This window comes from Oncorhynchus tshawytscha, unplaced genomic scaffold, assembly GCF_018296145.1.
Source record: "Oncorhynchus tshawytscha isolate Ot180627B unplaced genomic scaffold, Otsh_v2.0 Un_contig_9573_pilon_pilon, whole genome shotgun sequence".
NCBI lineage: Eukaryota > Metazoa > Chordata > Actinopteri > Salmoniformes > Salmonidae > Oncorhynchus > Oncorhynchus tshawytscha.
In genome coordinates, this window is record NW_024609231.1 from 16018 (window position 1) to 30178 (window position 14161).

Consider the following 14161-nt stretch of genomic DNA (forward strand, 5'->3'; position numbering starts at 1 on the left):
AGGAGCCAAGCGCAGGAAGCAGAGAGTTCAGGTGAGTGCTATTTTAATGCACCGACAAACGGCGAACATAAGTTAACCCTCACGAACACACAGGGCGTAATGAACAAACAAATGCCCCCAAACAGGGGGACTTAAAACTGTCCAGGGAAAACCCTCAAAATGGGAAAAACACAAAACCCATAGACGTGCACACAAGTACACTAAACAGATGGTCACAATAATTAATTCCGCACAAGGAACTCTGCGGACCGACTGACTAATAAAGCCTACTACCTAATTCAAAACAGGTGCACTCAATCAACACATAAGGAGGGGGAGGAAATAATCAGTAGCAGCTAGTAGGCCGGCGACGACGACCGCCGAGCGCCACCCGAACGGGAAGGGGAGTGTCCTTCGGTCGGAGTCGTGACAGTACCCCCCCCCCTGACGCGTGGCTCCCGCAGCGCGCCGACACCGGCCTCGAGGTCGACCCGGAGGACGAGGTGCAGGGCGATCCGGATGGAGGCGATGGAAATCCCTCAACATTGACGGATCCAAAATGTCCCTGGTGGGTACCCAGCACCTCTCCTCTGGACCGTACCCCTCCCAGTCCATGAGGTACTGCAGGCCCCTCACCCGGCGTCTCGAGTCCAGAATGGGCCGTATCGTATACGCCGGGGACCCCTCGATGTCCAGAGGGGGAGGAGGGACCTCCAGTACCTCACCGTCCTGTAGGGGACCAGCTACCACCGGCCTGAGGAGAGACACATGAAACGAGGGGTTAATACGATAATAGGAAGGGAGTTGTAATCGATAACACACCTCGTTTATTCTCCTCAGGACTTTGAACGGTCCTACACACTGCGGCCCAAGCTTCCGGCAGGGCACGCGGAGGGGTAGGTTTCGGGTCGAGAGCCAGACCCTGTCCCCTGGTACAAACACGGGGGCCTCACTGCGGTGGCGGTCAGCACTCCTTTTCTGCCGTCCACTAGCCTGTTGAAGGGATTCCTGGACGGCCCTCCAGGTCTCTTTGGAGCGCTGCACCCATTCCTCCACCGCAGGAGCCTCGGTCTGGCTCGGATGCCATGGTGCCAGGACTGGCTGGTACCCCAACACACACTGAAAGGGGGACACATTAGTAGAGGAGTGGCGTAGTGAGTTCTGGGCCATTTCAGCCCAGGGGATGTATCTCGCCCACTCCCCTGGCCGGTCCTGGCAGTACGACCGCAGAAACCTACCCACCTCCTGGTTTACTCTCTCCACCTGCCCATTACTTTCGGGGTGATAACCGGAGGTCAGGCTGACCGAGACCCCCAGACGCTCCATGAACGCCCTCCATACTCGGGACGTGAACTGGGGGCCCCGATCAGAAACGATGTCCTCCGGCACCCCGTAGTGCCGGAAGACGTGGGTGAATAATGCCTCCGCAGTCTGTAGGGCTGTTGGGATACCGGGCAACGGGAGGAGACGGCAGGACTTAGAGAACCGATCCACAATCACCAGAACCGTGGTGTTGCCCTGAGACGGGGGAAGGTCGGTCAGGAAATCTACGGATAGATGTGACCATGGCCGTTGTGGAACGGGGAGGGGTTGTAACTTCCCTCTAGGAAGGTGCCTAGGAGCCTTACTCTGGGCGCATACCGAACAGGAGGAGACATAAACCTTAACGTCCCTAGCCAAGGTAGGCCACCAATACCTCCCCGAAGGCTCCCCACTGTCCTCCTCACCCCAGGGTGACCCGAGGAGGGTAGGCGTGAGCCCACCGAATCAGTTGGTCCCGAACACCAAGCGGCACGTACCTCCGCCCCGCCGGACACTGAGGAGGCGCGGGTTCAGCCCGTAACGCCCGCTCGATGTCCGAGTCCACCTCCCATACCACCGGTGCCATCAGCTTTGAGGCCGGAAGGATGGGAGTAGGTTCGGCGGACCTATCCTCCGTGTCGTAAAGGCGGGACAGTGCGTCCGCCTTCACGTTCTGGGAGCCCGGTCTATATGATAAAGTGAACCGGAATCGAGTGAAAAACATGGCCCACCTTGCCTGCCGCGGGTTCAGTCTCCTAGCTGCCCGAATATACTCCAGATTTTGGTGGTCGGTCCAGATGAGAAAGGGGTGCTTAGCCCCCTCAAGCCAGTGTCTCCACACCTTCAGAGCCCTGACCACCGCTAACAACTCCCGGTCCCCCACATCATAGTTACGCTCCGCTGGGCTGAGCTTACTCGAGAAGAAAGCGCAGGGGCGGAGTTTTGGTGGCGTACCCGAGCGCTGTGATAGCACGGCACCCACCCCAGCCTCGGACGCGTCCACCTCCACTATGAATGCTAGAGAGGGGTCCGGATGCGCCAACACGGGTGCATCCGTGAACAGCGCCCTCAACCTGTTGAAAGCTCTGTCCGCCTCTGCTGACCATCGCAACCGCACCGGGCCCCCCTTTAGCAGTGAGGTAATTGGAGCCGCTACCTGGCCAAAACCCGGATAAACCTCCGGTAGTAGTTGGCAAAACCCAAAAACCGCTGCACCTCTTTTACCGTGGTTGGAGTCGGCCAATTACGCACGGCCTTACTGCGGTCACCCTCCATCTCCACCCCGAGGTGGAAATGCGATAACCCAGAAAGGAGACGGCTCGTTTGGAGAACACACACTTCTCAGCCTTGACGTATAGGTCATGCTCCAGCAGTCTACCAAGCACCTTGCGTACCAGAGACACATGCGCGGCGTGAGTGGCTGAGTAGATCAGAATGTCATCGATATAAACAACCACTCCCTGCCCGTGCAGGTCCCTGAGAATATCGTCTACAAAGGATTGAAAAATGGCTGGAGCATTTTTTAACCCATACGGCATGACGCAGTACTCATAGTGGCCCGATGTGGTACTAAATGCGGTTTTCCACTCGTCTCCCTTCCGAATACGCACCAGGCTATACGCGCTCCTGAGATCCAATTTTGTGAAGAACTGCGCTCCCTGAAAGGATTCCACTGCCGTAGCAATGAGAGGTAGTGGGTAGCTGAACCCCACTGTGATGGCATTTAGACCTCTATAATCAATACACGGACGCAATCCTCCCTCCTTCTTCTTCACAAAAAAGAAACTCGAGGAGACGGGTGAAATGGAGGACCGAATGTACCCCTGTCCCAGAGACTCCGTGATATATGTCTCCATAGCCAACGTCTCCTCTTGGGACAATGGGTACACGTGACTCTTGGGAAGCGCAGCGTTACCCTGGAGATCTATCGCACAATCCCTTCCCGGTCGATGTGGTGGTAATTTAGTCGCCTTCTTTTTACTAAAAGCGATTGCCAAATCGGCATACTCGGGGGGAATGCACACTGTGGGACCCTGGTCTGGACTTTCCACCGAGGTGGCACCGACGGAAACTCCCAGACACCTTCCAGAACACTCCTCTGACCACCCCTGGAGAACCCCCCTGTTTCCACAAAATTTTAGGATTGTGCCGGGCCAGCCAGGGAATCCCTAACACCACTGGAAACGCAGGCGAATCAATAATATAGAGACTGATACGCTCCCTATGATTCCCCTGCGTTACCATGTCCAGTGGGATCGTGGTCTCCCTGACCACCCCTGACCCTAATGGCCGGCTATCTAGGGAGTGCACGGGAAAGGGAGAATCTATCGGCACAAGCGGAACACCTAATTTAATAGCAAGTCCGCGATCCATAAAGTTCCCAGCTGCGCCTGAATCGACTAGCGCCCTATGCTGGGAAGAGGAAAAAATTTAAGAAAAAAATCAAGACAAACATGTGACCAACAGGGGTTCTGGGTGAGTTTGGTGCTGACTCACCTGGGGTGATCGAGAAATGTTCCGCCTGCCATCTCGACTCCCAGACGGACCCCCAGCACCGATCGGCCGTGTGTCCTCTCCGACCACAGTTGGTGCAGAGGGAGCCTCCTCCTCCGGTACCCCTCGGCAAAGCCCCTCCCAACTCCATCGGAACAGGAGTGGAGGTGCTGGGTGGTGGAACACACAGGACCCTCTCCGAACGCCCGCGGGCAGCCAGCAGATTGTCCAGTCGGATGGACATGTCAATTAGCTCATCCAAGGAAAGAGCGGTGTCCCGACACGCTAGCTCCCTGCGGACGTCCTCCCGGAGACTACACCTGTAGTGGTTGATAAGGGCCCTGTCGTTCCACCCGGATCCTGCTGCCAAGGTACGGAACTCCAACGCGTAATCCTGGGCGCTCCTCTTCTCCTGCCGGAGATGGAATAGTCGTTCTCCCGCCGCTCGGCCATCTGGAGGATGATCAAACACGGCGCGGAAGCGGCGAGAAAACTCGGGGTAGTGCTCCTTAGCTGAGTCTGGGCCATTCCAAACTGCATTTGCCCACTCCAGAGCACGACCCGTGAGGCAGGAGATGAGGACATTCACCCTCTCCGCTCCCGAGGGAGTGGGTCTGATGGTGGCCAGGTACAGTTCTAGCTGGAGTAAGAACCCCGGGCACCCTGCTGCCGCTCCATCATAGACCCTCGGGAGCGTAAGACGGAGGGTGCTGGAGTCGGGAGATGGGGAATCCTGAGGAGGGAGGGCCGAAGGTGGAGAGAGGAGACCGCTTCTCTCCCATCGGTCCATTCTCTCCATCACCAGATCCATCGCCGTTCCGATCCGATGGAGAACGGTGGTGTGATGTAGAACCCTCTCTTCCATCGATGGGAGGGGAGTGGCTGTTGCTCCTGCTGACTCCATTCCTCAGTGGTGCGGGATTCTGTAACGATCTGAGTGTAACGGGTGAGGAGTCAAGCGCAGGAAGCAGAGAGTTCAGGTGAGTGCTATTTTAATGCACCGACAAACGGCGAACATAAGTTAACCCTCACGAACACACAGGGCGTAATGAACAAACAAATGCCCCCAAACAGGGGGACTTAAAACTGTCCAGGGAAAACCCTCAAAATGGGAAAAACACAAAACCCATAGACGTGCACACAAGTACACTAAACAGATGGTCACAATAATTAATCCCGCACAAGGAACTCTGCGGGCCGACTGACTAATAAAGCCTACTACCTAATTCAAAACAGGTGCACTCAATCAACACATAAGGAGGGGGAGGAAATAATCAGTAGCAGCTAGTAGGCCGGCGACGACGACCGCCGAGCAACACCCGAACGGGAAGGGGAGTGTCCTTCGGTCGGAGTCGTGACAATATGAAACATTTGATTTCCAAACCATTAATTTCTGAATAGATATGGCAGGTTTCAAGACACTGATATATCTGAATATGTTGAAAAAAAATTACTGCCACTATTTTCACCACCAAAGAATATCAGTGTGGTTTTAATATGATTTGACTCTTTGCAGGCTGTCAGGCTGTCTGGTCACAGAGGAAGGCTGTGCTTCTCTGGTCTCAGCTCTGAGGTCAAACCCCTCACACCTGAGAGAGCTGGACCTGAGCTACAATCACCCAGGAGACTCAGGAGTCAGACTGCTCTCTGCTGGACTGGAGGATCCACACTGCACACTGGAGAAACTCAAGTATGTAGAGGGTTTATGTCAATGTTCATATCAGACATGTTTGACTTATCAGGCTGGTTAAGACAAACATTCTTACCACCACTTGGACAAAGTTATATCCTGACTGTGTCCAGTGTGTGTCCTGTATCTGTCCATTGTGTTTGGCCATCCTTTCACACAATGGACACACTCACTTAACACACACTGAGGACACACACACACACACACTGGACACACATAGGACACCACCAGGACACACACACACACACACACACACTGGACACACATAGGACACCAACAGGACACACACACACACACACACACACACACACACTGGACACACATAGGACACCAACAGGACACACACACACACACACACACACTGGACACACATAGGACACCAACAGGACACACACACACACACACACACACACACACACACACACTGGACACACATAGGACACCACCAGGACACACACACACACACACACACACTGGACACACATAGGACACCAACAGGACACACACACACACACACACACACACACACTGGACACACATAGGACACCAACAGGACACACACACACACACACTGGACACAATATGTTGCTCATTACCTTCCACAGCAATAATCGTTTCACCACAGGGGTGTTGTGGTTAACTAACTAAATATTCTGTTAATTTTCACATATCAATCACAATTAAAGCTTAATTGTCCTTCTACATGTACATTCTACTTGTGAAATTAACAGTGTGTTTTTAAAATCATGATGATCTCTTTGTCAGGCTGTCAGGCTGTGGAGTCACAGAGGAAGGCTGTGCTTCTCTGGTCTCAGCTCTGGAGTCAAACCCCTCACACCTGAGAGAGCTGGATCTGAGTAACAATGACCTGAAGGATTCAGGAGTGAAGCTGCTCTCTGCTGGACTGGGGAATCCCCACTGTAAACTGGAGACTCTGAGGTCAGTATTCCTGTAGTTGGTCAACAAGTGATAACTGTTCACCAGATCCACATGTGTTTACCAGACACACATAGTCCACACCATATGTGTTTGGACAGTGAAGCTTACAGTTTTAAATGTGGTGCTTTGCTCCAGCATTTTGGATTTGAGATATAATGTTTCATATTAGGAGACAGTACAGAATGTCACCTTTTATTTGAGGTTAATGGTGAGAGGTTAGCATGTTTTGTTGTAGTCTCTGTTATTGGTAATGGTGAGAGGTTAGTATGTTTTGTTGTAGTCTCTGTTATTGGTAATGGTGAGAGGTTAGCATGTTTTGTTGTAGCCTCTGTTTTGTTGTAGCCTCTGTTATTGGTAATGGTGAGAGGTTAGCATGTTTTGTTGTAGCCTCTGTTATTGGTAATGGTGAGAGGTTAGCATGTTTTGTTGTAGCCACTGTTATTGGTAATGGTGAGAGGTTAGTATGTTTTGTTGTAGCCTCTGTTATTGGTAATGGTGAGAGGTTAGCATGTTTTGTTGTAGCCTCTGTTATTGGTAATGGTGAGAGGTTAGCATGTTTTGTTGTAGCCTCTGTTATTGGTAATGGTGAGAGGTTAGCATGTTTTGTTGTAGCCTCTGTTATTGGTAATGGTGAGAGGTTAGTATGTTTTGTTGTAGCCTCTGTTATTGGTAATGGTGAGAGGTTAGCATGTTTTGTTGTAGCCTCTGTTATTGGTAATGGTGAGAGGTTAGCATGTTTTGTTGTAGCCTCTGTTATTGGTAATGGTGAGAGGTTAGCATGTTTTGTTGTAGCCTCTGTTATTGGTAATGGTGAGAGGTTAGCATGTTTTGTTGTAGCCTCTGTTATTGGTAATGGTGAGAGGTTAGCATGTTTTGTTGTAGCCTCTGTTATTGGTAATGGTGAGAGGTTAGTATGTTTTGTTGTAGCCTCTGTTATTGGTGATGGTGAGAGGTTAGCATGTTTTGTTGTAGCCTCTGTTATTGGTAATGGTGAGAGGTTAGCATGTTGTTGTAGACTCTGTTATTGGTAATGGTGAGAGGTTAGCATGCTTTGTTGTATCCTCTGTTATTGGTAATGGTGAGAGGTTAGTATGTTTTGTTGTAGCCTCTGTTATTGGTAATGGTGAGAGGTTAGCATGTTTTGTTGTAGCCTCTGTTATTGGTAATGGTGAGAGGTTAGCATGTTTTGTTGTAGTCTCTGTTATTGGTAATGGTGAGAGGTTAGCATGTTTTGTTGTAGCCTCTGTTTTTGGTAATGGTGAGAGGTTAGTATGTTTTGTTGTAGCCTCTGTTATTGGTAATGGTGAGATGTTAGCATGTTTTGTTGTAGCCTCTGTTACTGGTAATGGTGAGAGGTTAGCATGTTTTGTTGTAGACTCTGTTATTGGTAATGGTGAGAGGTTAGCATGTTTTGTTGTAGTCTGTTATTGGTAATGGTGAGAGGTCAGCATGTTTTGTTGTAGACTCTGTTATTGGTAATGGTGAGAGGTTAGCATGTTTTGTTGTAGTCTGTTATTGGTAATGGTGAGAGGTTAGCATGTTTTGTTGTTGCCTCTGTTTTTTAATGGTGAGAGGTTCATTATTTGTCATGATTCATTCATGATCTTGGTCAGTCAAGCGTCACAGGCTTGATACTGGTAATCATTACGTTCAAGGAATATGGGACCAAATATACTTTTGACTAATTTAATACACTTTAAGTGTCAGATGTTTTATGAATACTTATGACTTCTTCAAATGTTTTGTTGTAGGTACGAGACACATAAAGCTTTAATTTTTCTAACGTTGAACCAGATATGTATTAAAAATGGCGACAATATATACTGTCACCTCATATGAAACATTTGATCTGAAATGGGACCAAAATGTTGGAGAATAGAGACACATTTAAAATGTCAGCTTCACTGTCTAAATAGATATGTAATTTTGTGGACTGTATAAAAATACAATCTAAATCTGATACCTCACTGTCTAAATAGATATGGTGCGGACTGTATACTCAATACAATCTAAATCTGATACCTCACTGTCTAAATAGATATGGTGTGGACTGTATACTCAATACAATCTAAATCTGATACCTCACTATCTGTATTTTGACTGATACTGCTTTTTAAACTGGTCTGGTCAGTCTACTATAATATTTGTCATTTATAATAATGAAACATTCATTTATGAATAGATATGGCAGGTTTCAGGACACTGATATATCTGAAAATATTCTGCCAATATTTTCACCACCAAAGAATAGCAGTGTGATTTTAATATGATTTGACTCTTTGCAGGCTGTCAGGCTGTCTAGTCACAGAGGAAGGCTGTGCTTCTGTGGTCTCAGCTCTGAGGTCAAACCCCTCACACCTGAGAGAGTTGGACCTGAGCTACAATCACCCAGGAGACTCAGGAGTCAGACTGCTCTCTGCTGGACTGGAGGATCCACACTGCAGACTGGAGAAACTCAAGTAAGTAGAGGGTTTATGTCAATGTTCATATCAGACATGTTGGACTTATCAGGCTGGTTAAGACAAACATTCTGACCACCACTTGGACAAGTTATATGCTGACTGTGTGTGTGTGTGTGTGTGTGTGTGTGTCTGTGTCTGTGTCTGTGTGTCAATGACTTTCTGTTCTCTTCTGCTTACCGCTACAGTGTGGAACATGGTGGAGAGAACAGAATGAAACCTGGGCTTAGAAAATGTGAGTGTTGACTGCTGTGAAGAATATGACTAAGAATAAGTCTTAATTCAAGTTAAGTCAAAGACCACCATCATTACTTACTTGGTCATATTAAATATCAGCTGCAGTTCTACAGAAGTAGAAATCAGGGACACCAAAGTTTACAAAGAGTTGCTTTGACAATGTGTGTGTGTGTCCAGTGTGTGTGTGTGTGTAATTAATAGGAATAAGTGTGTTTTACATTAGCATACAGTATAACATATGATCATTCAACAAGTCTCAAGTTACCTTAACTTCTCCTTTTGATACCTAGAAACATCTACATTAAATGAATTAGTGAAAAGTGAGTTAACATTCTAATGTGAATGATGATGATTTCTAATATTGTGTCTGGTTTCATCCATCAGATGTCTGTGATCTCACACTGGACCTAAACACAGTAGACAGACTCCTCTCTCTGTCTGAGGAGAACAGAAAGGTGACATGGAGGAGAGAGAAGCAGCCGTATCCTGATCACCCAGAGAGATTTGAGGACTGGGAACAGGTGCTGTGTAGAGAGGGTCTGACTGGGCGCTGTTACTGGGAGGTAGAGTGGAGTGGGAGGGCTTTTATAGGAGTGACATATAAAGGAATCAGCAGGAGAGGAGGGGTTAAGGACTGTTGTCTTGGACACAATGACAAGTCCTGGAGTCTGTCCTGCTATGACACCTGCTACAGAGCCTGGCACAATAATAATCTCACTCCCATAGACGTCCGCTCCTCCAGCCCCCACAGAGTAGGAGTGTATCTGGACTGGCCAGCCGGCACTCTGTCCTTCTATAGAGCCTCCTCTGACACACTGACCCACCTGTACACATTCACCTCCACATTAACTGAGCCCCTCTATCCAGGGTTTAGGGTTTGGGATGAAGGCGACTCAGTGTCCCTCTGTCAGTGATACACACACACACACACTGGGGAAACACACACTGGACAAACACACACACACCTGCTGGACACACACTTGACACACACACACACACACCTGCTGGACACACACTTGACAGACACACACCTGCTGGACACACACTTGACACACACACACTCACACTGGACACAAACACACACACACACCTGCTGGACACACACTTGACACACACACACTCACACTGGACACACACACACACACTGGACTCACAGACACACGCTGGACACACACACACACACACACACACACACTAGATACACACACACACTGGACGCACACACACACACTCACACTAGATACACACTCACACTGGACACACACACACAAACTGGACACACTCACTAGACACTAGATACACACACACACTGGACAGACACACACACACACACACACACAGACACACACTGGACACACACACACACACACAAACACACACACTGGACTCAGACACACACTGGACACACACCCCACACACACACACACACAGACACACACTGGACTCAGACACACACTGACACACACACACACACACTCACACTGGACACACACACACACCTGCTGGACACACACACTCTCTGCTCTCTCTCTCTCCCACATTCTCTACTCTCTCTCTCCCACACTCTCTGCTCTCTCTCTCCCACACACTGCTCTCTCTCTGCTCTCTCTCTCTCCCACACTCTCTGCTCTCTCTCTCTCCCACACTCTCTGCTCTCTCTCTCTGCTCTCTCTCTCCCACAGTCTGCTCTCTCTGCTCGCTCTCTCTCCCACACTCTGCTCTCTCTCTCCCACACTCTGCTCTCTCTCTCTCTCCCACACACTGCTCTCTCTCTCTGCTCTCTCTCTCCCACACTCTCTCTCTCTCTCCCACACTCTCTGCTCTCTCTCTCTCTCTCTCTCTCCCCACAGTCTGCTCTCTCTCTCTGCTCTCTCTCTCCCACTCTCTGCTCTCTCTCTCCCACAGTCTGCTCTCTCTCTGCTCTCTCTCCCACACTCTGCTCTCTCTCTCTCCCACACTCTGCTCTCTCTCTCTCCCACACGTTCTTCTCTCTCTATCTCTCACTTTCTCTTAACAGTGGTGCAGTTTGGACAATCACCACTTGATGTCAGTGTTAAACCAGAAGTGATGAAAACAACATCACTGCAGAGAGAGAGAGAGAGAGAGAGAGAGAGTCTAATATACTGATATACAGTAGCGTTCAGAAAGTATTCAGACCCCTTGACTTTTTACACATTTTGTCACGTTACAGCCTTATTCTAAAATGGATTAAATGTGTTTTATCCCCTCATCAATCTACACACAATAACCCAGAATTACAAAGCAAAAACAGTTCACTTTATGTGTGAACATTTTTATTTAAAAAAAACAAAAACGGTTTATTTTATGTGTGAAAACTTAGATATCACAGAGGGAGAGAGAGAGAGGGAGGGCAGAGAGTCAGAACAGAGGGCAGATGGAGGGGTGAGAGTCAGAACAGATGGAAAGAGAGAGAGAGGATGTGTGGAAGTTGCTTTATGTTTGGTAATTGGGGGCCTTTGAGCCCTGATGGGTGACATCAGTGACTCTGAGAGATTACTGTTGCTGTGGAGGGAGAGCAAGAGAGAGAGAAGGAGGGAGAGATTAGTCAGCAGAAATGATTCAGGACGACGTTCGTCTTTAAATGTACTTCTTCATTTCTCTCTTTCCCCACTGAGAAAGATAAAGGACACACACACACACAGACAGACACACACAGACAGACACACACACACTGACACACACACACACACACACACACACAGACAGACAGACAGACAGACAGACAGACAGACAGACAGACAGACAGACAGACAGACAGACAGACAGACAGACAGACAGACAGACAGACAGACAGACAGACAGACAGACAGACACGAGGGCTAGGTATTCAGGAATTCCTCCCAAGGTGTGTATATTGACTTTAGTCCCCTTCTCATTAACTAGCTACTGACAGTGACCAGAGATGGCTAGATTGAGCTAGTGTGTGTGTGTGTGTGTGTGTGTGTGTGTGTGTGTGTGTGTGTGTGTGTGTGTGTGTGTGTGTGTGTGTGTGTGTGTGTGTGCAAGCGTTTTTACATGTGTGTTTTTGTGAGAGAGTTAACAGGACTTTCAATAAGAATGACACACACAGCTCTGATTCCATTTCCTGCTTTGTGTTTCAATTAGGTCTTAGTGGAGTAGTGACTCTCTGAGACATACGAGTTGCTGTGTAAACTTTTGTTATTGACCAAATACTTATTTTCCACCATAATTTGCAAATAAATTAATTAAAAATGTGATTTTCTGGATTTTTTTCCCCTCATTTTGTCTGTCATAGTTGAAGTGTACCGATGATGAAAATTACAGGCCTCTCTCATCTTTTTAAGTGGGAGAACTTGCACAATTGGTGGCTGACTAAATACTTTTTTGCCCCACTGTAGTTGGTCACGCCTGTGTTAACACAATGTGTAGGGCCTCATTATGAATGGTTAAGGTTTGGGATAGAGTTTAAACATTAAGATTAGGGCCTCATTATGAATGGTTAAGGTTTGGGATAGAGTTTAAACATTAAGTTTAGGGCCTCATTATGAATGGTTAAGGTTTGGGATAGAGTTTAAACATTAAGATTAGGGCCTCATTATGAATGGTTAAGGTTTGGGATAGAGTTTAAACATTATGAATGGAGGTTTGGGATAGAGTTTAGGGCCTCATTATGAATGGTTAAGGTTTGGGATAGAGTTAAAACATTAAGTTTAGGGCCTCATTATGAATGGAGGTTTGGGATAGAGTTTAAACATTAAGTTTAGGGCCTCATTATGAATGGTTAAGGTTTGGGATAGAGTTTAAACATTAAGTTTAGGGCCTCATTATGAATGGTTAAGGTTTGGGATAGAGTTAAAACAGAATGTTTAGGGCCTCATTATGAATGGTTAAGGTTTGGGATAGAGTTTAAACATTAAGATTAGGGCCTCATTATGAATGGTTAAGGTTTGGGATAGAGTTTAAACATTAAGATTAGGGCCTCATTATGAATGGTTAAGGTTTGGGATAGAGTTTAAACAGAATGTTTAGGGCCTCATTATGAATGGTTAAGGTTTGGGATAGAGTTTTTAAGTTTAGGGCCTCAGGTTTGGGATAGAGTTTAAACATTGTTTAGGGCCTCATTATGAATGGTTAAGGTTTGGGATAGAGTTTAAACAGAATGTTTAGGGCCTCATTATGAATGGTTAAGGTTTGGGATAGAGTTATAACAGAATGTTTAGGGCCTCATTATGAATGGTTAAGGTTTGGGATAGAGTTATAACAGAATGTTTAGGGCCTCATTATGAATGGTTCAGGTTTGGGATAGAGTTATAACAGAATGTTTAGGGCCTCATTATGAATGGTTCAGGTTTGGGATAGAGTTATAACAGAATGTTTAGGGCCTCATTATGAATGGTTCAGGTTTGGGATAGAGTTATAACAGAATGTTTAGGGCCTCATTATGAATGGTTCAGGTTTGGGATAGAGTTATAACAGAATGTTTAGGGCCTCATTATGAATGGTTCAGGTTCGGGTGTAACGGCTTTCTTCCTGTGAAGGTGGACCAAAACACAGCGTGGTTGAAGTTCATGGTTCTTTAATAAGAGACACTTAACATGAACAAACTGCAAAACAATAAACGTGGCAAAACCGAAACAGCCCCATCTGGTGCAGTAAACACAAAGACAGGAAACAACCACCCACAAAACCCAACACAAAACAGGCTACCTAAATATGGTTCCCAATCAGAGACAATGACTAACACCTGCCTCTGATTGAGAACCATAACATAGAATGCCCACCCAGCTCACGTCCTGACCAACACTAAAACAAGGAAAACACAAAAGAACTATGGTCAGAACGTGCCCCCCTCCCCCTCCCCAAGGTGCGGACTCCGACCGCACAAGCTACAACTATAGGGGAGGGTCTGGGTGGGCATTGTGGGAGAAAGATGTACAATAAGGGAGAAACATAATACTGTAACACAAGAGAAAAATACACTTAGAGTGCATTTGCCATTCTGGTAAAATGCATTATCTATTGTATAGGACAGGAAACCAAAGTAAGGCCATGAGAGCATAGGACAGCTGGACATACCAAG

At 47.5% G+C, this 14161-nt stretch overlaps 1 protein-coding gene across 1 annotated transcript in view; it reads left to right on the forward strand.

Annotated features, from left to right (window-relative positions):
* LOC121844457 (NLR family CARD domain-containing protein 3-like) overlaps positions 1-14161 on the forward strand; it is a gene marked incomplete at its 3' end in the record, with an annotated part of 68263 nt that overhangs the window by 7453 nt on the left and 46649 nt on the right. The window lies entirely within an intron of this gene.